This window comes from Culex pipiens, chromosome 1, assembly GCF_016801865.2.
Source record: "Culex pipiens pallens isolate TS chromosome 1, TS_CPP_V2, whole genome shotgun sequence".
Classification (NCBI taxonomy): domain Eukaryota; kingdom Metazoa; phylum Arthropoda; class Insecta; order Diptera; family Culicidae; genus Culex; species Culex pipiens.
The window spans coordinates 32543629-32565151 of record NC_068937.1 but is presented as its reverse complement, the minus strand read 5'-3'; the positions used below and the strand labels follow the sequence as shown (position 1 = coordinate 32565151).

Below are 21523 nucleotides of genomic sequence, written 5' to 3'. Positions count from 1 at the left end.
CGTGGAGGGGAAGTGAGTGACTGGCGGTGAGCGTGAGCGTTATATACTGAACGTTTTTGCGAGAGAGCGTGAGCGTGAGCGAACGTTAGAGTGTGTGCGCGGGCTGGAGATCCCCGCGCACGTGCGCATTCTCCCAGGACACCAACCCCTTCCGCGCCTGCCGGCTGTCACGCGGCAGTCGGGGGGCACTACTGTTGTGGCTGCAGCGTGGTGCACGGAGGGCCCCTCGTACGTGTGTGTTCTGCTATGTACATCAGCGCGGCGTGTGTAGTTGAATAGAGAGGCCCCCCGAGCGTTTGTGGTGGTGTGTGTGTGCCGCGCGGCGTTGCACAGAGGAGAAGAGCCTATGTGCAGCGTACGCGCGCGCCTATGTGTGTGGCTGTGGCGCGCGCTGGCTGATTTTTCCTCTAGCACCAGAAACGCAGCGCTGCGTTCTGTGTTCAAACGTCAGTTCAATACAAGTCGCTGTTCGGCCGCATCGTAAGTGCAGCGCGCTCGACCGCCGTCGTCCGAGCCGTTAGAGGTTCTCGAGAGCGAGGAGCGGATTAATTAGAAGTGTCTTGGCTGCTGCCGTTTTTTTGTTGTTCTTTCGTTTTTGTGTTGTTGGTGGACCCCTCGGCTTACTAGGGAGGGAGGGAGAGTGTAGAGTGTCCTGTGACCGCCACCGCCTGCTACGATTTGTACCGCGCGCGTGTCCTCCGTCGGCACTCCCAAGGAGTCGTTCTGGAGTTCTGTGTGTGTTGTTTTTTTTTGGTTCTTCGGCGACTGGTCAGGACGAGCCGAAGGCTCTCGGTCCGAGGGGTGTTCCGGGGGTCGATCTCTCGTCACACACACGTCACACACAATACGGGCCAGGACCAGCGGCGGAGGCAGTGTGTGTTCTTCCTCCTTCACGGTGGTTCGATGGACCTGCCGACCAGTTCAGATCAGATCACGGTGGACTCCCGGACGACGTGTGGTACATGGGCCCGAACTCTTGACGGAGTGTGGTGTGCGTCGCCCGTCCCGAAACTATTTAGTAGTTTTCAACTTTTTTTTTTCACTCGTCCTGCTACCCGACCGCCCCCCGGATCACCCGGGATCGGGATTTTTTCTCGCGCGCCGGAACCTCCACAGTGATTGTGTGTGCCCCGAATCGGACCTTCGATAACCGAACCGAACCTATCGTGTGTGTGCGGCCAGGCCCAGGCTTCTAAGCCTACATTACACCGCGCGGCACTCTGGCCACTCCGTGTGTGACGTTTATTAAAAAATTAGACAGTGAAGAAGACACACGCGTTGGCGCGGGAACCAAACTTCCGGAAGACTTTGGAGCACAGTCAACTTCCTGGATTAGAGACAGCCAACTTGGCGTTTCGGAACTCTGCAGATTCTGGAGGTACTGCCCGGGCCAGACCTTCACCTTCTGCAACCGTTGTGCAACATCCGCGTGATCTAACCCCAAAATCTCTTTGCAGTTATACAAAATCTTTTCAGTTTTTCCCTAAATTTCTTAAAACAAAAAAAAACGTAACTAAAAGTCGTCAACCAAAATCGCCATACCAATTCGGAATCTTTGAGAGTTAAAAAATTGCGGTGAAAAATTTACAAACATCAAATTTCTTTGAGTGAGTGTCATACACGCGAAAACAAAAAAAAGTTCATTGCAACAGCCACAACAACAACGCAGCGCGCATCAACAAATCAACAAAACAAAACCGCGTCGCGTCAGGAAACAAAAGAAGAGCCCCCCGGCGGCCGGTTCTTGGCAGCAGCAAAAAAAAGTGGGAGGAGCCTCATCGAAGAATGTCCCGTGCACTTTGAAAAAAAAAACACGCTCGCTCTCGCGCGCGCGATCAAAAATGCGTGCAATTGACAGCCGCGAACGATCAAGTGTGTGACAGATAAACGTGCAGGTTCCTCGACTATGTCGACCGCCGGAACTCCGCCTACCACCGCTGCCGTCGCCTACTGCTTGGGATTACGTGTGCGTACGCGGCGTCGACAGTAAAATAAAGTTTGGATTGCTCCTCCTCGACGCTCCTCCAAAAAAAAAGTTTTGTTTGACGTGAAAACGATATCTTTTTTCTTGAATCGCTCTCCGAGCGAAGCGATCGTTTGTGCGTGTTCGTGCGTGTTACGTTTCTCGCGGGTTTGAAAGTTTTGAACAGCAACAACAATCAACACCAACCAGGTTGATCTTCGCGCTACGCGCTCGTGCAAAAAAAAACACCAAGTTCAGTGACTTTTTCGCAAGTGATCGACACGCACGAACAAACCCTCTCGCGTAACATTTCGTGCACCCACACACGCACGCTGCCCATCCGCTCATCGCAAGTGTCCAACAACAAACAACAGCAAACAAAAAACGAACAAAAACGATCAATTGTGGCGGTGCGTGTGAGTGATCGTGCGAGGTTTTTCGGCCGTTTCTTCGTGAGTTTTGTGCCGCGGTTCGCGTTCGCGTGTGATTTTTGAGTTTTCGGGGTTCGTGCGTGCGTGCGTGAGTGTGTGGTGACCCGCCAGCACCGACCCCCCAGCAGTGAGAATCGATCAAAACGATCGATTTAAAGTGCGTCAAAATAGTCGGGTCGTGTCGTCGCAGTCGTGTGATATTGTTCTAAGTTCTGGTACAACACGCACACAGAGAAAAAAGAAAGTTTGATCGTGCTAGGTGATCGTGGTCCGTGGTGTGTTGTTGGTGGCGGCGCACCAATAAACAATATCCCAACCCTACCAACGAAGAAGCCAAACCGCCGCCGCAGCCGCCGCCGCCCGAACCTTTATGGAGTGCTGGACGGGTGACGCCCGCTTGGCGAGATTTTGCGATTAAGGTAGGTCGTGGTTTTTGTAATGTTGCGGGGTGGGTTGTTCTGGCCGGTTTTGGGGGGTTCTGGATAAACTCCGACATTTTTTAGTTTTGTTTAAGGATTATGTTAATTTTATTTAAGCTACTGATTTAGTTTTTTTTTTTCATTGAAATATTTCTTCCTGAGTCCATTTTTATAAGCAAGTTGAAATCAAACTTCAGCCTTGTTTCATCAATAGAAATATAACGTATTATTTTTTATCAAAGACATTTTCCTACGGTGATAAAAGTGCAATTTTGTTATTTTAATAAAAACTTCAATGCTGTTATTTGAATTTTATATTTTTTTTTCAAAATATTTTTAATCAGCATATTTATTTTTTCACCTGACTACAATTTTTTTTATTAAGCTGTTGTAAATATTTTGTCACACAGTATCGAAAAGTATTACTTTTTGATACAAGTGCTGAAAAGTTAAAATTTTCAGCACTCCAGTTTTTGTTCCCTCATAAATGTTTAAAATCAAATTTCAAGTTTTTTTATCAAGCAACTTTAGACAAGGACAAAATCTTGAATTTAAATTTGCATTGCCTTGATACCATTATGGTTAAAATAAAAAGAGCTCTTTTCAATATGCAATTCATTTTGTTTTCTTTTTGGTACAAATTCAAAAACAATCAATTTGAAAAATATCTTTGTAATTTAAAGAATGTGAACTGTTAAAATTGTATATTATGTAATATTTTTTTTGTAGATTCATTATAATTCATCCAATATAAAAATTTAAATTCAGATCGCATGTTCCATTATTTTTTCTTTACATTTGTTAAAGTTGATCATTAGAAAGCATGTTGCCTGTTATTGGATGTTTGTTGTTGACTTTGTTAAGAATTTTTTATTTAAAATTTCAAGTCAGATTATTAAAATTTTGAAGCAGAAAGATACACAAAATGCTTTATGCGTTATAACAATTATGCCACTATCAATTTTTAAAATATCTGGTAATTCATTATAAGTTGACGTATTTTTACGATCTGATATCCCTAAAATCGACACTTATAAAAAAATCATTAAAGAGGCCTGATTGATGTATAAAAGAAATATCTAAAAATGACGTTATACTGTATCCCGAATAGTTTACAATCAATTATATAAGATTGTTTTTAAGATTGTTTGCCGGGAACCGTGGTGTAGGGGTAAGCGTGATTGCCTCTCATCCATTCGGCCTGGGTTCGATCCCAGACGGTCCCGGTGGCATTTTTCGAGACGGCCTAACCTAAAGGTAAGGTCGTTAGCACCAAGGCAATGCTGTAGAGCGAATAATTTGATTTGATTTTTTGATAAGATTGTTTTAATTAAAATTTATATTCTTAGCAATATTTGTTGCGTGTTGGACTAAAATTAGGAAGAAATTTTATTTTAACATCATTAAAACTTAAATAAAAATGAAAATTGGAAACCAGGTAATTTTTAAAAGGAATTATTTCATTGCGATTGTTTTGAACATCAAAAAAGGCACATTTAAATTAATCTTGGATAATTGTTTTTTTTCTGGATTTTCATCGAATTTATTGCTTTTTTGAAGTCAAGTAGAACTTAAAAACTTAATTTTTTTGTACATTTTTAACTGTAATCGTAAGGGCACTAGTTTCTGATAATTTTACCAACTAAAGAACAAACAAAAATTAAATTTGGAAATAAAAATTCCATAAATGTTACAAAATATGTCACCTATAAAAGGATGTCACCAGCGATGGAGATTTTTGTTATGCAAAGAACTTCTTTAACTTCTTTACTTTCTTTAAAACAGAAAAAAAACTCGAATGAGAGTTGGTCTCTTCTCGCTCATGCACAAAATATCGGTATAAAAGGATGGCCTGTAACTTTTTGTAGTTTATCAATTTTTGTTCGGGAGAAATGGTTGCCTTCTCTTAAGTTCTTGGATAAGAGAAGTTGACTAGTGTAAAATGATTTTTTTTTATAAATCCATCTCTGACTGTCAATCTGGTATTTCTTGTTTCATATTTTCAACATGATCTTGTTTTTTTATTATTGGAAGGAATGGAATAAAATGTTTGTTGGAATAAACAGATTGTGTGATTTTAGTAATAGGTGTCCAATACATTCTCACACTTTGTTCAAAAATTTAAAATGTTTTTCTAGATTGAAGTAAGTCGTCAGATTTTCGTGAAGATCATCAAAAATATGAGATGTATCCACCATATGAAATATTTTTTTTTGGGAAACTTTAATTGCTGGAAATCAATATCTGAAATTTTGATAAGTTTAATTACTTAAACAAAATAATTTTGTAGATTCAAAAGCTACACCCAAACGGCGGTCGCATGATTGTGATGCATGGCGGCATGAAAGTATATCAGAATCTGCCAGAAAACTGTCCTCATGCATTTTTTGCGATATAGGGGTATGACATTTTTGCCCGTTACCGACAATTATCGACATTACCGACAGCTTTTTGGTTGTATTTCACAAAAAAAAAAACCCCTTAAAAGAACGAGGATTGAACCACCAACTTCTTGGTTATTGATCCGACACGCTACCACCGCGCCATGGATGCTTGATGAAGTGTGAGAGACAGAGCACCAACATATCCTTCTTTCTGGAGTGTTGCTCGAAGATGCGCCAGCTTTATATGTGTTGGTGAGAACTGCAGATCGCTGAAATGTTTTCACGCGGGCAAAAATGATCTACGGGCTTACTGCAAAAAATGTTATAAAATATGACATTTTCTGCAGCAAATCCACTGTTGTAGATTTTGAGATATATTTTTCCTTTGGGTGTAGGATATTTCCTCTTGATAAATTATAAATATCGATATTTATGCCTGAATTGCAAAAAGAGCTATTAATTTGATTGCATTCCTGACAAGGAAACTAAAGTACATATCTGAAATATATATATATATTTTTCAGTGTCTTGCGAACCTTCGAGGTGAACGGACACTAGAGCTGCGGTATTTTTTACTACCTAAGCTCAGAGTTATTTCAAAAAAAATTCACAGTCTTTTTAAAGACTACCTGAGTTATTTTCCCAAATTCTAAACAGTCTTTTCAAGACTAACCCCACCTGAAATTTTGTTGTATTTTACAAACGAAGCCATCTTTTTAAGAGAACTTTGCTTGCAAAATGCGTCAAAACAAAGGTAAACGCAAATCTTCTGAAGATTTGGTCGTTACGTCGGTGAAGCGTTTGAACGCTAAATCGGCTAACGGAAACAGAAAAAGAAAACAGCCTCATCCGAGGTCTGATTCTGATTCTGAAAGTGAGGTCAATCCTCCAATTCCATTGGCAAATAGTTTCGGTGTTTTATCCGAAACTGTTGACAAGGATCCTTCTCCTCGTACTGAGCCTTCTGCCGTCGAGAAACGAGTAATGGCTCCGCCAATTGTAGTGACTTCCGTTTCCGATTTGGCCAGCTTTCGAACGCAACTGAAGAATTGCAAGGAAACTTGCAATTTGAAGGTTTCGTTCCAGCTTGGTCGAAGAGGAGAATGTCGCTTGTTGACGGAATCTTTACAAGATCACCAAACTTTTGTTGGTTATTTGAAAAACCACAAACACAATTTCTACACGTATGAGACCAAGAATGCTCGTCCATTCAAGGCGGTCCTGAAAGGTCTCTCCAACGACTTGTCGGTGGATGAGATCAAAAACGAACTTAAGGTGTTGCTTGGCTTTGCCCCATCCCAAGTAATACCAATGAAGAAAAAATCAAACGGGAATATTTCTCGCTTTGGTTTGACTTCACAATTTTATCTGATTCATTTCAACAGAAATGAAATCAACAATTTGAAACATTTGGACAAAGTTCAGTTTTTGTTCCATGTACGGGTAAAGTGGGAGCATTTTAAGAAACATGGCGGTAATGGCCAGAATCTGACCCAGTGCCGGCGTTGCCAGGCATTCGGTCACGGTACTGATCATTGCGCCATGGTTCCAAAATGCATGGTTTGCGGGGATTCTTCTCACAACAAGGACAATTGTCCCGTGAAAGAAGTCACCCAATTTAAATGTGCAAATTGTGGTGGAAATCACAAATCAAATTTCTGGGATTGCCCCATCAGAAAAAAGGTTTTGGATTCTCGTGCTAAGCATCAGCCGAAATCCAAACCGAAATTTTCTCAAAGTCAGGTTGTACCTGCATCTTTAAATCAAACGTTCGTGCTGTCTCACTCGAACAATGCTAGAAATACCCCTACCGTGGAAAAGTTAGGTAACAGCAATGGCATTTCTTATGCCAACGTCGTTTCGGGTTCGGGTTCATCCACGAATTTTAAATCCTCTACCAATTTTCAAATTGGGCAGGTACCTCAAATTTCATTTGAAAATTTTTCTGCTAGCAACGCTTTGGGATCTTCTGATCTCGGCGATGTTACGTTTGAAAAAATGACTTTTTTGCAAAACTCACTGTTTGGTTTGATTCAAACAATGAGTAATGCTACATCCATGATGGAAGCAATCCAGATTGGATTAAAATTTGCGAATGATGTTGTTCTTACCCTGAAGTTTAATCATGGATCTAAGTAATTCCATCAATATTATGAATTTTAATGCTCGCTCTTTAAAAGCGAAAGAAAATGAATTTTTCAACTTTTTACGAGTTCATAACGTGCATGTTGCTGTTATAACCGAAACATTTTTAAAAACTGGCACTTATTTGAAAAGTGATCCAGATTATAAAGTTATAACCAATAACAGAATGAATCGAAATGGCGGTGGAGTTGCAATAGTTATCCACCGTAGTATGACTTATAGCACTTTACGTGACTTTAAGTTAAAAGTTATTGAAAGTTTGGGCATTGAACTTGAAACTTCTTTTGGGAAAATTATGATTGCAGCTGCATATTTACCATTCCAATGCACTGGGGAAAATAAAAATTATTTCAAAGGGGATTTGAATAAACTTACTCGGCATAGATCTCGATTTTTGATCATCGGTGATTTTAATGCCAAACACCAATCTTGGAATAATTCAAAAGTAAATTCCAATGGTAAAATTCTATTCAGAGATTGCACTTCTGGTCTTTATTCGGTTTTATACCCGAATGGACCAACTTGCTTTTCTTCTGTTAGAAATCCATCAACAATTGATTTGGTTTTGACAAATCAAAGTCAGTATTGTGGTCCTTTAGTGACTCATGCTGATTTTGATTCTGATCATCTTCCAGTAACTTTTTCACTTTCTCATGAAGCAGTTACCAGACCCAATAGTTCTGTGTTTAATTACCACAAAGCTAATTGGGACAGGTATCAGCATCATATTGAGAACAATTTAAATCATGATTTTGTTTTAGAAACCAAAGCTGATATTGATTCAGCCTTGGAATCTTTAACTAATGCAATTTTGGATGCTAGGAATATTGCTATTCCTAAAGTCCAAGTCAAATTTGATTCTCCCATTATTGATGACGATCTTCAGCTTCTGATTCGTCTGAAAAATGTTCGCCGAAGACAGTATCAACGTTCTCGTGATCCTGCACTGAAGCGAATTCAAAAAGATTTGCAAAAGGTTATTGACCACAGATTCACTCTCCTGCGAAATGAAAAGTTCGCAAGAGATGTCGAACAAATTAAACCTTATTCCAAACCTTTTTGGAAACTTTCAAAGGTTCTTAAGAAACCTCAGAAACCAATCCCTTCTTTAAAAGATGGTGATAATATTTTATTAACTAATGGGGAGAAAGCTCAAAAACTTGCTCAGCAGTTTGAGAGTGCTCATAATTTCAACTTAAATGTTCTGAGTCCTATTGAAAATCAAATTTCAATAGAATTTCAGAATATTGTTGAACAACAGTTTTCATCAGATGATGTTTTTAATACGGATCTGAATGAAATAAAATCTATTATCAAAAAGTTTAAAAATATGAAAGCCCCTGGTGAGGATGGCATTTTTTACATTTTAATAAAAAAATTACCTGAAGCAACTTTAAGTAGCTTGGTCAAAATTTTCAACAAATGTTTTGATTTGGCATATTTTCCCAGTAGTTGGAAAAATGCCAAAGTAATTCCGATTTTAAAACCGGATAAAAATCCTGCTGAAGCCTCAAGCTATCGGCCCATTAGTTTGCTTTCATCTATTAGTAAATTATTCGAAAGAATAATTCTTAATAGAATGATGACGCACATTAATGAAAATTCAATTTTCGCTGATGAGCAGTTTGGATTTCGCCTTGGGCATTCAACTACTCATCAGTTGTTGAGAGTTTCAAATTTAATTCGAAGCAACAAATCTGAGGGCTATTCTACTGGCGCTGCTCTTCTAGACATAGAAAAAGCATTTGACAGTGTTTGGCATAAAGGTTTGATTGCGAAATTGAAAAGGTTTAATTTTTCGATTTATATCGTGAAAATTATCCAAAATTATTTGACGGATCGTACTCTGCAGGTATGTTATCAGAATAGCATATCTGATCAACTACCTGTACGTGCCGGCGTCCCTCAAGGAAGCATTTTGGGTCCAATTTTATACAATATTTTTACTTCTGACTTGCCTGATTTGCCCCCAGGATGTCAGAAATCACTTTTTGCTGATGATACAAGCATCTCCGCCAAAGGTAGAAGCCTTCGTGTCATCACAAGAAGATTACAAAAAAGCTTGGATATTTTCAATTCTTATTTGAAAGAATGGAAAATTACTCCAAATGCTGCAAAAACTCAACTTATTATTTTCCCTCACAAACCAAGGGCTGATTTTCTTAAACCAAAAAGTCATCACATTATAAAGATGAATGAGGTAAATTTAAAGTGGGAGGATCAAGTGAAATATCTTGGACTTGCTTTTGACAAAAACCTTACTTACAAGGATCACATTGAAAGTATCCAGATTAAGTGTAACAAATATATTAAATGTTTGTATCCACTTATAAACAGGAATTCTAGACTTTGTCTCAAGAATAAACTGTTAATTTATAAACAAATTTTCAGACCTGCCATGCTTTATGCTGTGCCGATCTGGACAAGCTGTTGCTTAACCAGGAAGAAAAAACTTCAGAGGATTCAGAACAAAATTCTGAAAATGATTCTGAAACTTCCTCCCTGGTTCAGCACCAGTGAACTTCATCAATTAGCCGAAGTTGACACTTTGGATGTTATGTCCAATAAGATAATTGATGCATTTCGACAAAAATCATTGCAGTCTTCAGCTGCATTGATCCGCTCTTTATATAGTTTATAAGTTAGTTTTAAGGTATCCCTTTTCCCTTTTGTACATGTAGGACCTCCTACATTTGAAATCACTGAATAGCGAAAGCTACAATATTTCATGAATAAATGAAAGTTGCTAGTATTTAAAATTGAGGTGAAAAGTCATCGATTGTGATTGAACACTCAATAATATTTTAACTGAATGAATGTACATGGAAGAGAAAACAAAATAAATATAAATTAAAAAAAAAAAAAAAAATCTGAAATATTTTTTTTAATTTTACAAAAAATGTTTCGTTTTTGTTTAATCGAAACTTCGGATAATCGAGGCTTCGGATAATCGAGTCTGGACTGTAGTTCAAGACTTACGTAGAGAATGAGAAATTTATTCTGTGTTGTAATTATAATTTTTTATCTGTCAAAAAGCAAAAAAAACTTGATCAAGTATATATTATGATATTTGAAATCATTCTAAATTATCTAAATGATTATCCAAAAAAAGGCTAATAATTACACACAATTGATTATCCAAATATGCTAAAAAATTAAATCAATTCGATTTAAACATTTTTAATCTTTATAGTTTTTCTCACATTGTAAATCGCATTTTAAAAATATTCGGTTGGTAAATATCATTCTTTACTGATTGCAAAATTACACTTTTTCGGTTTGTTTCATCAACTCGAAAACGTTGGGAATTTACCATATGAAGAATTTTTACAAAATATTGACCATAAACTTAACTGCTTTAAGCAAATTTAAGAAGAATTAAAGCACAAATTTGATTTGTTTCTAAATAGATGCAATCATTTGAAGGATTCGTGTAAAATGTTATCTTTTTTTCTCCTTTCTGCTAGATTTGCTCCAAATACTACTACTCTTCTTAAAATATGAATATTTTTTTCACATAAAATTTTTATTGCCTTCCGTTGAGTTGAGCAGACTGACAATGTTAATTGTTAAGTAAATAATTATGTTGCCACTAAAAATTACATGCCAGTTTCTCTAATTTTAATACAAAAATAATATACGAATATTAAATGCATTTCAATGCTATGTAAGGAATGTCGACGAAGTTGACTTTATAGCTGTCGGCCACCATTGCTAGTACCAACCACTAGTGTCTTCCTTTTAATCTACAAGGACTTCGCCGCCCTGGGCTCCTAAGTGTACGAGAGTATGGCACGGAGCGACGGCGCCGAATACCCATATTTACACAAAGAATTTTAGAGCGCCCGCCGCGGGATTCGAACCGGCGACCTCTGGATTGTTAGTCCAGTGCGCGGTCCGATTGATCCACACGGGCGGTAAGGAATGTCACTGGCTTGATATGCAGCTTAATACAACTTTAATTTTAAGCTTTTTGCTTTAGTTGCCATTCTTATCATTGGATTCTACAATAATAACAATAATTTTACATATTAATGATGTAGTAATATTTAGTCAGCTACTTGCTTCCAAGAAATTTCCGATAACGCACTTTGATAAACTACAAACATTCATTCTTTCTCTTCACTTGTCGTTGATGTGTTTGAAGTCATTATTAATTTTAGGAATCATTTTTATTCTGTTTCAGGATGATTTCATTTGGCTAAAATTATTTTGTTTCATTCTGAATATTGGAGAATTAAGAGTCAGAGATTTTGTTATTAAGCTTTCGTTAGTAACATAAATTTTGAATTACCGATCAATTAATTTTTACTTGACGATCCTCATTTTGCTTGAAAACGCCTTAAGTTACTCTTTTCACTGAAGTATTACCTTAGAAATGAGACATAAAAAAACTTCTAACCAACATGAACCAGGAAACATAGCTAAGCTCGACCTACATAGCGACCCTAGCAGTAACAGCCTTTTTTCTGTCTAATTCATCACACCAAATTCCGCACATTCCTTCCTTCTATTTCGCGCACTTACCTATGTTCCCCGGTTTACGTTCTCTCTCCGCGACTTAAACCCGCGACTTACGCACTCCAACTAGCCGCTGCACTGCTGCCCTAGCATAAGCATAAATCCAGCCGTGCTGCTGCTGCCCCAGCACAATGCACAGATTCGCTTGCCGGGCTGCATCGAATGGAAATAAGTGCATTTAATGGGTTTTAGATTAGATTAGATTAGAGAGCCCTGGCCAATTCGCGACCTGCGGCGGCGGCGGCGGCCCCTCTTTGGGAAGTGTCGGAACCTCGGTCGGAACGGTCAGTTTTTTAGGGCGGACTCGGTACTGCGCGAGTGAGTAAGACCTTGATAAGTGTTTGATCTTCTAACCCCGCGAAACTTGAGGTCCTGGAGGTGGGGGAGTTAACCTTTGGGTGATACCAGTTGGGGGCTTATTGAAAGAGTTTAAAACAAATTCTTTGACATTTGCGCAACTCCTGAAACTTTTGCTACTTGGGAGGATTCGTTCCTATTTCCATCCAATTTGCTGTTTTTTTTCTATTTAAACAAATTATTTTGATGAAAACTTGCATGCGCACTTCCTGAAGCTATTTATTTCTCTATTCAAGTTGAAAACAACTTTTCAAGTCTGTAATGAAATACCTAAGGTTTTTGCCTTCCTCACCTCACTGAGGCAAGGCTATAAAATTACTCAAAAATTGAACTTTTTAAATAAGCCTCCCAGATATACCTTTACGTATACATATCGACTCAGAATCAAATTCTGAGCAAATGTCTGTGCGTGTGGATGGACGTAGAATTTTTTTTCTCACTCACTTTTCTCGGAACTGGCTCGACCGATTTTGTCCGGATCTATGTTTTTGGATTTGCCTTCAGGTTCTTTAAGTCTTTTTTAAATTTCATCCGGCTTGGTGCAGTACTTTAAAAGATATGTTCGAAAAACTGTTTTGGTTGATACTAAAAAGGGTCATTATTTACATAATTTGAAAGCTCCGGCGGATAGCTGTCGGAACTTTACGCTCAGTGCACGCACACAAACACTGCAGTGCTTTCAAATGGTTCATTAAATTTATCATACCTAGATGGCAGCACTCAGTTGTATAGTGTCTTTACTAAGTAAGCGTTAGCCAAAGCTTTCGTAGTGTGTGGTTGCAAGGCTTTTAGGAGGAAGGCAGCAACCACCTTCCGGTGGATTAAGTAACGTTTTTCTCCAATTGCAGCAAGAATTTGTAAACCATTACTGTAGTTTTAAATAGTCAAACAAGATCTGAAAATGTAGCCTAACTTTTAAACATAAAAATAATAAATGAGTTGTTTAATAATAATGCATTAAGATATTCTAATAATAATGCATTAGGATATTTCCTTAGGTTTATATATCAAAATTTTTGTAATTGTCTGCTCTACAACTTTGTAGAACATCATAACACTCTAAAAAATAACCCTGCAAAGTTAGAAAAAACACGAAATTTTATAATGAAAATTTTTGTTCTAAATGAAAAAATTACCCTTCTGGGTCAATGTAGATTCGAAAAGTACACTAAATTACCCTTAAAATGACATGTTCCCAAATTTTTTACAGTCGAGTAATGGAAAATGGCAGAGTTTTGAAAACTTTTTTAGTGTTTTTTCGATGAAAAATACGTTTTTTTCGGAATTCTGAGTACGCCATCAAATCGGACGTCTAATTTTACATAAAAGTCCCTTTGACATCAAATTTCTATCTCATCACCGTTTCAGGCTGCAAATTATTGAAAAACACCTCTTTTTCCGCATGTTCAAAAATGAAAGGGGTCGTACCGCCCCTCCGTCACGAGATACAAAGAAAAACGGATCTCGCATTCGTGATCAGGGACAAAAGTTACCCCTTAGGACAAAGTTTCACGCAAATCGAAAAGGGGTCGGGGCAAATTTTCCCGATTTCGTGTGAGTTGGCGGAGAATTACCCTATAACATTTTAAACAAACTACTGGAAACATATTTTTTAAACGAAAAAAGTCTCAAAATTGGTTGTAAATCTCAAAAGAAAAAAAATAACTACACACTAAAAAGACAGTTTTATTTTGTAATGTTGAAAAATTGGAAGATTGAGTATTACCTGTTTTTCGATGTAATTTTACCTCAATTTAAGTGTAAAAATACAGTTACACATAAAAATATGTAATTTTACATGTTTTTAGAGGCAATATTACCGTTTTTTAAGATCCACATTCTTAAATGTTATATGTTTGAGATTATTTATGCAATTTTAAGCATTTTTTTTAATCAGTACGATTTCAAAATATCTATTACTTGAACTTCGATAAAATCTAAACCACTTTTGATAACTTGAATTCAAGGCCCAGGTACTGATAGGCCAAATACAAAAAGTGGTTAGAAAGGAAATACTTACCATAAAAATTGAAACTATTTTCTTGTCTCCAGGGTAGCAAAATTATATCAATTATATATTTAAGGCGATATTTTTTTTAATATTCGATCAACTATAAACGGGCTTGGGTTAAAAAAATCGTCAAAAGTATTTTTTTAAGCCAATTATGAATCTTCAAATTGCATAAGAAAAGAGAACTCATCTATTTTTTAAAAAAAAATATGGATTCGACGATTTTGATTTTGGATGCTGATGAGTTGGTCATTTATTGCCCTTTTTTAATTTATTTTATTTTTAATATTTATTTTATTCAATTATTTGTATTGTAGAATAGGCTGTAAACTTTAAATATAAACAAAAAATTATAAAATGCAAATAAAAATGAGATTTTTTTTCGCCAAATAAAAGAAGTTTAAAATAACCTCCTAAACATGGATTAATTAAAAAAAAAACAATTTGGATAGTAGACTAAACACTGGTTTGCTAATCGACAAATCATTATTTGAAATCATTTTGATTTTTATTTTTATTAAGTCAAATAAATTTTACTAATTTGCATGATTCCTTTTTTCACTATTATTTGTTTAAAATAAGGGTCCTGATTTTCGGCTCAAAAATCAGAATTCACTCACTGATCGCCGAACGAATCTTTGCCGACTGGAGCGCGCAACCATTCGCGAGCGAACACGACTCGCAAGTTGCAAGCGGTTTTGCCAACCGCTTCACACAGCGAAACCAATACCTTGTGAATTTCTTTGCCTACTCCGTCCATGTAGGAAACGAATATGTTCAGAGAGGAGAGAATTGCGCAATCAGCCTCTCTGAGCCATTCGCTGTGCTACCCGATTGAAGTGAGAGGGCGAGCAAAGAGAGAGAGTATTCAGTAACGATCGGTGTGGAAGTGACAAACAGTAGGAAACGGCCAGAGCAGTTTTTCATCGCGTTCGATTTGCGATCGCGTGTGAATGAGTCTTGTTGGAGCAATCAGGACCCTTGGTTTGAAACATATAAAAGTTTTTTAGAAAATATACAACAGGTTCCGCAAACAACAATGCAGTATTAAGGCTACCAACTCTTGCTGAGCCAAAATCCGTATACTTTACCGATATGACACCATGATAAAGCAAAAACTGTCAAGGAATTATTTAGATTAGTTTGGAATTTGGGAATTAAACATATTTTTGTTAAACGTTTAAAAGTTTACGAAATGTCAAGTTTGCTTTTACGAATAATATCGTTGTTAGTGTTTTCACGAAAACATTTCTAGAGTTTTTATTGGAAAGGTCCTATAAATACAAGCACAACACAAGGTTTTCACAAGCCAAAATTTGATCTTTTATTTAATAAATATGTTTTGTAAGGAATTTGAAAAGAACAATCATTGACTATCAAGTTTGAACTGAGGAAAACCCGGAAAATTATGAAAGTTATCCCTTTGAAATCAAACTGACAGTTGAATAAAAATATCTAATTAGAGAAAGCTTAAGCCCAATGAAAAAGGCAATGAAATTTTTAAAAAGTTGTTAAAATTCCGTACAAATCCGTATTATGCGAAAAATTCCGTACAAAAATTCCAGCCTGTTAAAAATCCGCGGAGAAGGTCGAAAATCCGTACGGTAAGGAAAAAATCCGTACAGTTGGTAGCCTTAAGTATAGCTGAAAATGAATGAAAAAATGTTGATAATTTCAGCTGAAAATAAAATTTGAGGTCAAATTATTATTTTTTCTTTGTAAATAATTGATGTGAAGTTTATAAGGATTTGCGTGTTTTGAAATTTTCTTGGCTTCTTAAACATTTTAGTAAAATACTTCAAAACATGAAAAACGACATTGACTTTAATTGGAAAAAACCTTCTTTTGCCAGACTTTCGATCATCGTTTACATTTAAAGAAAAAAAAAACTAATGACATTTCCACTGAAGAAAATATATTAAAGATCTGGCAACCTTGTCTTAAGTTGAGAAATGTGCAGAAAAAATAGCATATTTTACAAGTTTATATTTGTACAGTTTATTTTTTTCTATTTCTTTAAAATCACGATTTTTTATTAAATAAGCTAAACATGAAAAGAAGGCTTGCACTCTTGAGGGTTAAACCGACAAAGAGAGGGAGAGGGATGGAGAATTAAGGGGTAATCCGATCGCCAATTGCGCGGGTGCGTTGCGAATTTGTTGTGTTGTTGTAGAGGGTGGCGGTTCAGCCAACGGCACCAGAGATATCAGTAATAAACAGGAAGGGGGGGAACACTTTCAACAAGGTAGATTGGAGGTTAGGATTACCGATCCTTTCCCCGTGTGGTGTCTGTCTCAAGAAGGTGCGAATTGGGCGACTTGTAGATCAGTAACACCTGGTGAGTTGGCAATTAATTTCTATGAGAAATTCTAAAAAGCGATAAATTTACTTTTGTTTAGAAAAAAAATGTCAAATTGCTTGCAAAAATTTGCAAAATTCGCATAACGTAGTTCTATTTTTAATGGCCGGTGTGTAAACGCGCTTTTTCGTTCTACTAACCGACATCTTAAGGACCCCAACCTCCCTTCCTCTTGCCCAGCTTCTTCCTTCTTCAACCTGCACAGAATGCACAAGTGTGATGAACTCGAAATAACTCTCCATCTTTCCACTCTGCTTTCCTGCTTCCTCCCGCTGACTTGGCTGCTATTTGCAGAGATTTGCAAAAAAAAGGTTATTTTTATCACACAAACACACACCCAAATTTACGCGCTTAAGTAAGAGTAATAATTTCGCGTGAAAACGACGTAAAATTTGCGCGTGATTTTTGTGTTTTTGCAATATTTCATCACCCAAACGCACCAACAAAGTGCAGCTGACCGTGCGCAATGCATGTTGGTGTCACCAACGTGGAGTTGCGTGACACGATCGCGATCTTTTTTGCATCTGTCCCCTTGAGTTGGTTTGGGTGAGCTTGCGCGATCACGCAACAACACAACCATGCGTGCGTTTCGTTAGCTCTCTCTAATGGACACGTAGAACGCATTCTGAGCGGCGGGAGAAGGGAATGGAGTGGGGGTCTCCTAGCAGGGTGGAGGGATTTCTAACAATTTTAATTTTGACAAAGCAAGAAAAAATAAATGAAACTTTCAAAAGTAGTCATAATCAATTTAAAAATTTGGCAAATTTTTTAGACCTCGGAACGGAGAAGGAAGCAACACTTAATGAAAAAATTTTTTTTCCATAAATTTATACTTATCATGTTTTGACAAAAATAACAAAAATTGACAAACATTTTCGTCAAAACATTCCACAAACATTTATAACAAACAACCGTCCCCAACTCAAAGGTGGGTAAAGTAGGTGCAAACACGTCAAAATTGCATAATTTGTCCCAATTTAAGTGATGCATCAAGTCTGTCCACTTCTCTCCCTCTCTCACTCTTGACACGTTGCACGCACCAACCTCTCAGCCGCTAATTAAGGGCCCTCTTCCGAACACATTTTTTTTTTGCCAATTTTCCATTTTTCAAAGTGCGTTCGCCCTTCTCTCTCCCTCTCTCCCCACCTGACCGATGCACTTTTTTTTCTGTCGCCTTTTCTCTCACACACTCTCTTAACACGTTGACGTTGCTAACGATCTCGTCTCTGATGTGTGTCCTCCGCTCTTCTCTCCGTCTCGAGGTGGAAATATGCGTTTCTGTTCGTTTTTTTTTTGCAGTTTTTTTGCTGCCCTCTGTCTCCTCGTGTCAAACTGGGGCGAAATTGTTGTCGCGTGCGTGCATTGATCCGCCACCAGTTGCATGCGGTGCAGCGTAAACAGCAGGAAAAAAAACGTTGTTTGTAAAGCAAAGATTTGAAATGTTGCTGAATTTTAAAAGTTTAAATTTCAAAAGTGATGAGATTTTTCAAGTTTTTGTCTCCACCACTAATTTTTTTTATTAAAATATCTATTTATAATCCTTTACATAAATTTGTTTAATTTTTGACATTTTTAGACTTTTTTACAAATTTTGATTTGGAACCATAGATCGAACAGACACTACTTTATTCAAAATTATGAAGCAAAAAGTATCACAAAATGGTTTAAACATTATGTCACTTACGATACTATCATAAAATTTCAAGATATTAATAAATTTGTGAAAATCATATCCCAAAATCATTAACTGCACTAATGACTAATGAGGAAAGCTTATTTGATGTTTGTAAACCAACAGTTCACAATTTTACTAGAAAAAAGTATCACAAAATCACTAATACAGCATTACAATCACGCCAATGTGAATAATCCGAGCAAAATTACCGATTCAATGAAATGGCCAGGCCTACTGCGTTGCATTAACCGCAGCGAGAATTCTGCGACCGGATCACATATCAAAGAAACCCTACTGGGGAAAAAGGACGCGTGGACATACCGTACCAAATGCTCGGGATAAGTGATTAGTTGTTTAATCACTTAAGTTCCTTAGCTAACATTTTTGATTATGCAGAATGAGCTGCATTTTTCAAAAATTAGAAATATAGATTTTCAATTAATTTTTTTTTAACAATATTACGATTTCAAAAGATCAGAAAACTGCATAAATATATTTTTTTTTAATATTGATAACACTCTTTTTTGTTTTTTTTTTTTTCTCAAAGGCTGTATCTCAGCAAATATAAACCCACTTTGATGATTTTTGAAACAAAATTATCGGATTATACGTTATTGAAACAGATATAAAAAAAAATTTCAGTAGAACAATTTTATATTTAATTTACAAAAAGTTGATACATTTTACTATTTATTTGTTAGTTTTTTTTTCGAATAAATAATTAAAGAAACAATGCCTTCATGAGCAATTAAACATATAAATTATATTTTCACACTTCTAGGCTGACATTTGAAAGAAACACCATGACTATCAAATCACCTTGGTTTTTTAAACAGCAATTTTCAACGAATCTATTTTTGAAAGCTCTATTGTTTTTTTCAAGACGAGCATGGAAGAATAAATTATTTGAAAATAATATTGAATAATATTTAAAACAGTGATTATTTTTGTGTTTAATTTTGTTATGTCCTCCATAGCTTTTTTCTTGAAAAATGATCTACTTAAAACCTCCAAAACATACGCTATCGGGTAAAAGTTGACTGTTTGTGTACTTTTTTCAGAAAGACTTTGATTAAATTTGGTCAAATTTTAATTGAAAGCGTACATAAATATAAGCAAAAGGAAGTTTTTGAGCAGAGGCGACTCGTGCCCGAATGAAGTACCTGTTCAATGTTAAAACATTTTTTAAAAGCTTTTTTCTTTCGAATGGCTTTTATTTTTACGTTTTGTTATTTTTATACTATTATAAATTTCTGTTTATGCAAATAATTAATTAAAATTATGTTTAAGACTTTTTTATCTCGTTAAAATGTATTTTTAAGACTTAATGATTAGCGTAGGGAATGTGGAAAAATAGAGCAATCGCTCTGCCATCCTTATAAAAATTCAAGGGAAGTTATTGAATATTATACTGAATTTTAAAAGTATTCATCAGGATGTTCAGAAAAAAAAAACATATCCTTAACAAAAGAAAACTGTAGTGGCAAAATAAAAGAAGAAACCCCCCAATGTTATTACTTATTCGGAAAGATAATTGATTTTCCTACAAAAAAATGTCGTGTAGAATGAACCATTTAGTACCTGTGCTTCCCCTGAAATAAAAATGTAGCGTGACGGGACAACATCGTAAACCTGGACTTTAAAAAGGCACACCAAGAAAATCGCTACAGTTTTGCTAGCTTATTATTTTTTAATTTTTGCTCTTCTACACATTATCACAAATTGAAAAACGAATCTTTTGCTCCTTGGACTGAACAAATTGGTTGAAATTTGAGTTTTTGCCAGCCATTTCTTTCCGTGACGGAACAACGAAAGGAGCATGATGAAAAAAAAATGTCCTCTCCTATTCATGGGCTTGCAGACCTTATTTGGTCAATATTTTTGGCGTTTGGGGTACACAGCAAAAAATCCGTTGGTAAAATTGCATGCCAAAGCATGCACATCACCTTCGTCAAAATAAACACTTAATATTACACACTGCATGTACAATTTTTGCAAACACAAAAAAAAGTTGCATCCGACGGGATTCTAACCCAGCACCAACAGTAAGGACTGGCGCCTTAGCCCACTCGGCCGGATGACCGATGAATAGCTGTAAGGATAAACGCATATATGAGCTTGACATTTCGGTCAAGTAGGTTTCCCATACTGATGGGCTACATGTTTCCGGGTGTAAAATCACATAAAATTGCATAAAATAATGCAATATTTATTTTACACCCAGGCCTTTTACACGCAGCTGGATTACTACTTTTTTAGCTGTGTAAGAAAACGTATTTAAAGAACACTGCAATTTTCAAATCATAATAAAAATGAAATTTTTCATATAAAAATTCGAATTGGAAATTGAAAAAAGTGACTTTTTGGTGTAGCTTCGCTAAGAATCGGTCTAATAATATATACAACTAGAGTGAACCGGGACTACAGTCTGAATAAACACAGTCGTTTTTGGAGCATTTAATGGCATCAAATCTTAAACTTTTTAGGACTGCATCCGCTTTAAATAGAACCATCCGAAAAATAAAATAACGATCATGGTTGAATCTACTCAGTAGCACAGCACCTTTGATATTTTGCAAAACAAGGTGCTTAAATCCCTTCCCTGATCTACTGTCATAATTCATCTAATGTGTCCTAATGCTTCTAATTTTAATGCTGGGAAAAGCACAGTACTTTTTTCTTTCAATTGTTTCAATTCAATCTATCAATCACACTATCTAAACTTAACATTACATGACTTTCCAGTAGAGCAAGAATCCACTAGTAACCAAGAAGATCGAAGAGGTTCAACGCGCGCAGTTGAACATTCCAGTTCTAAAACAAGCCATCACCAGTCTGCGCAAAACAGCCTGATGCCTAAAAGTGCGCCAAATATAGAGCAATATCTGTCGTGCTCTCGCGCTCTCTCATTTATTCATGCTCTCAACGTGCTGTCAACGCGCTGGCTTGTTTACCTTTTGCATGCAGCTCCCTGGAGAGCTGAGCGAGCTAAGTCGGCTGGGGGTTGGGGGTGGCATTTCGCTCTCTCCCAAAAATGCTGTCAGTTCACGCTCTCAGATTGAACCAGATTTACCAACACATCGATACTGCCGCTGCGTATGAATAGGAAGCTCTTTACATGTGTTGATTTTTTTCTGTATGGAGATTTTTTCCCCGACGTTCAAAGGGTCGGTGTTGAACGCGACGAGCATTTGCGCGTGGCCCGCTAGGCTGGCTCGCTTTGGTATTGGTGGGTTGTAAAGAGAGGTAAAAGAGTAA

At 36.8% G+C, this 21523-nt stretch overlaps 1 protein-coding gene across 5 annotated transcripts in view; it reads left to right on the top strand.

Annotated features, from left to right (window-relative positions):
* Positions 1–360: 360 nt before the first annotated feature.
* The window catches only part of LOC120419640 (longitudinals lacking protein, isoforms A/B/D/L), a 428218-nt gene continuing 407055 nt past the window's right edge, over positions 361–21523 (top strand). Inside the window, exons 1-2 of one of the 5 annotated variants that reach the window (XM_052706352.1) lie at positions 361–480; positions 1458–2813. The gene's annotated coding sequence lies outside the window, so the exon portion shown is untranslated. Of the gene's footprint in view, positions 481–571; positions 2814–21523 lie in introns of those variants that run through there. The other 4 variants (XM_052706351.1, XM_052706353.1, XM_052706350.1 and 1 more) reach the window with 4 other exon arrangements.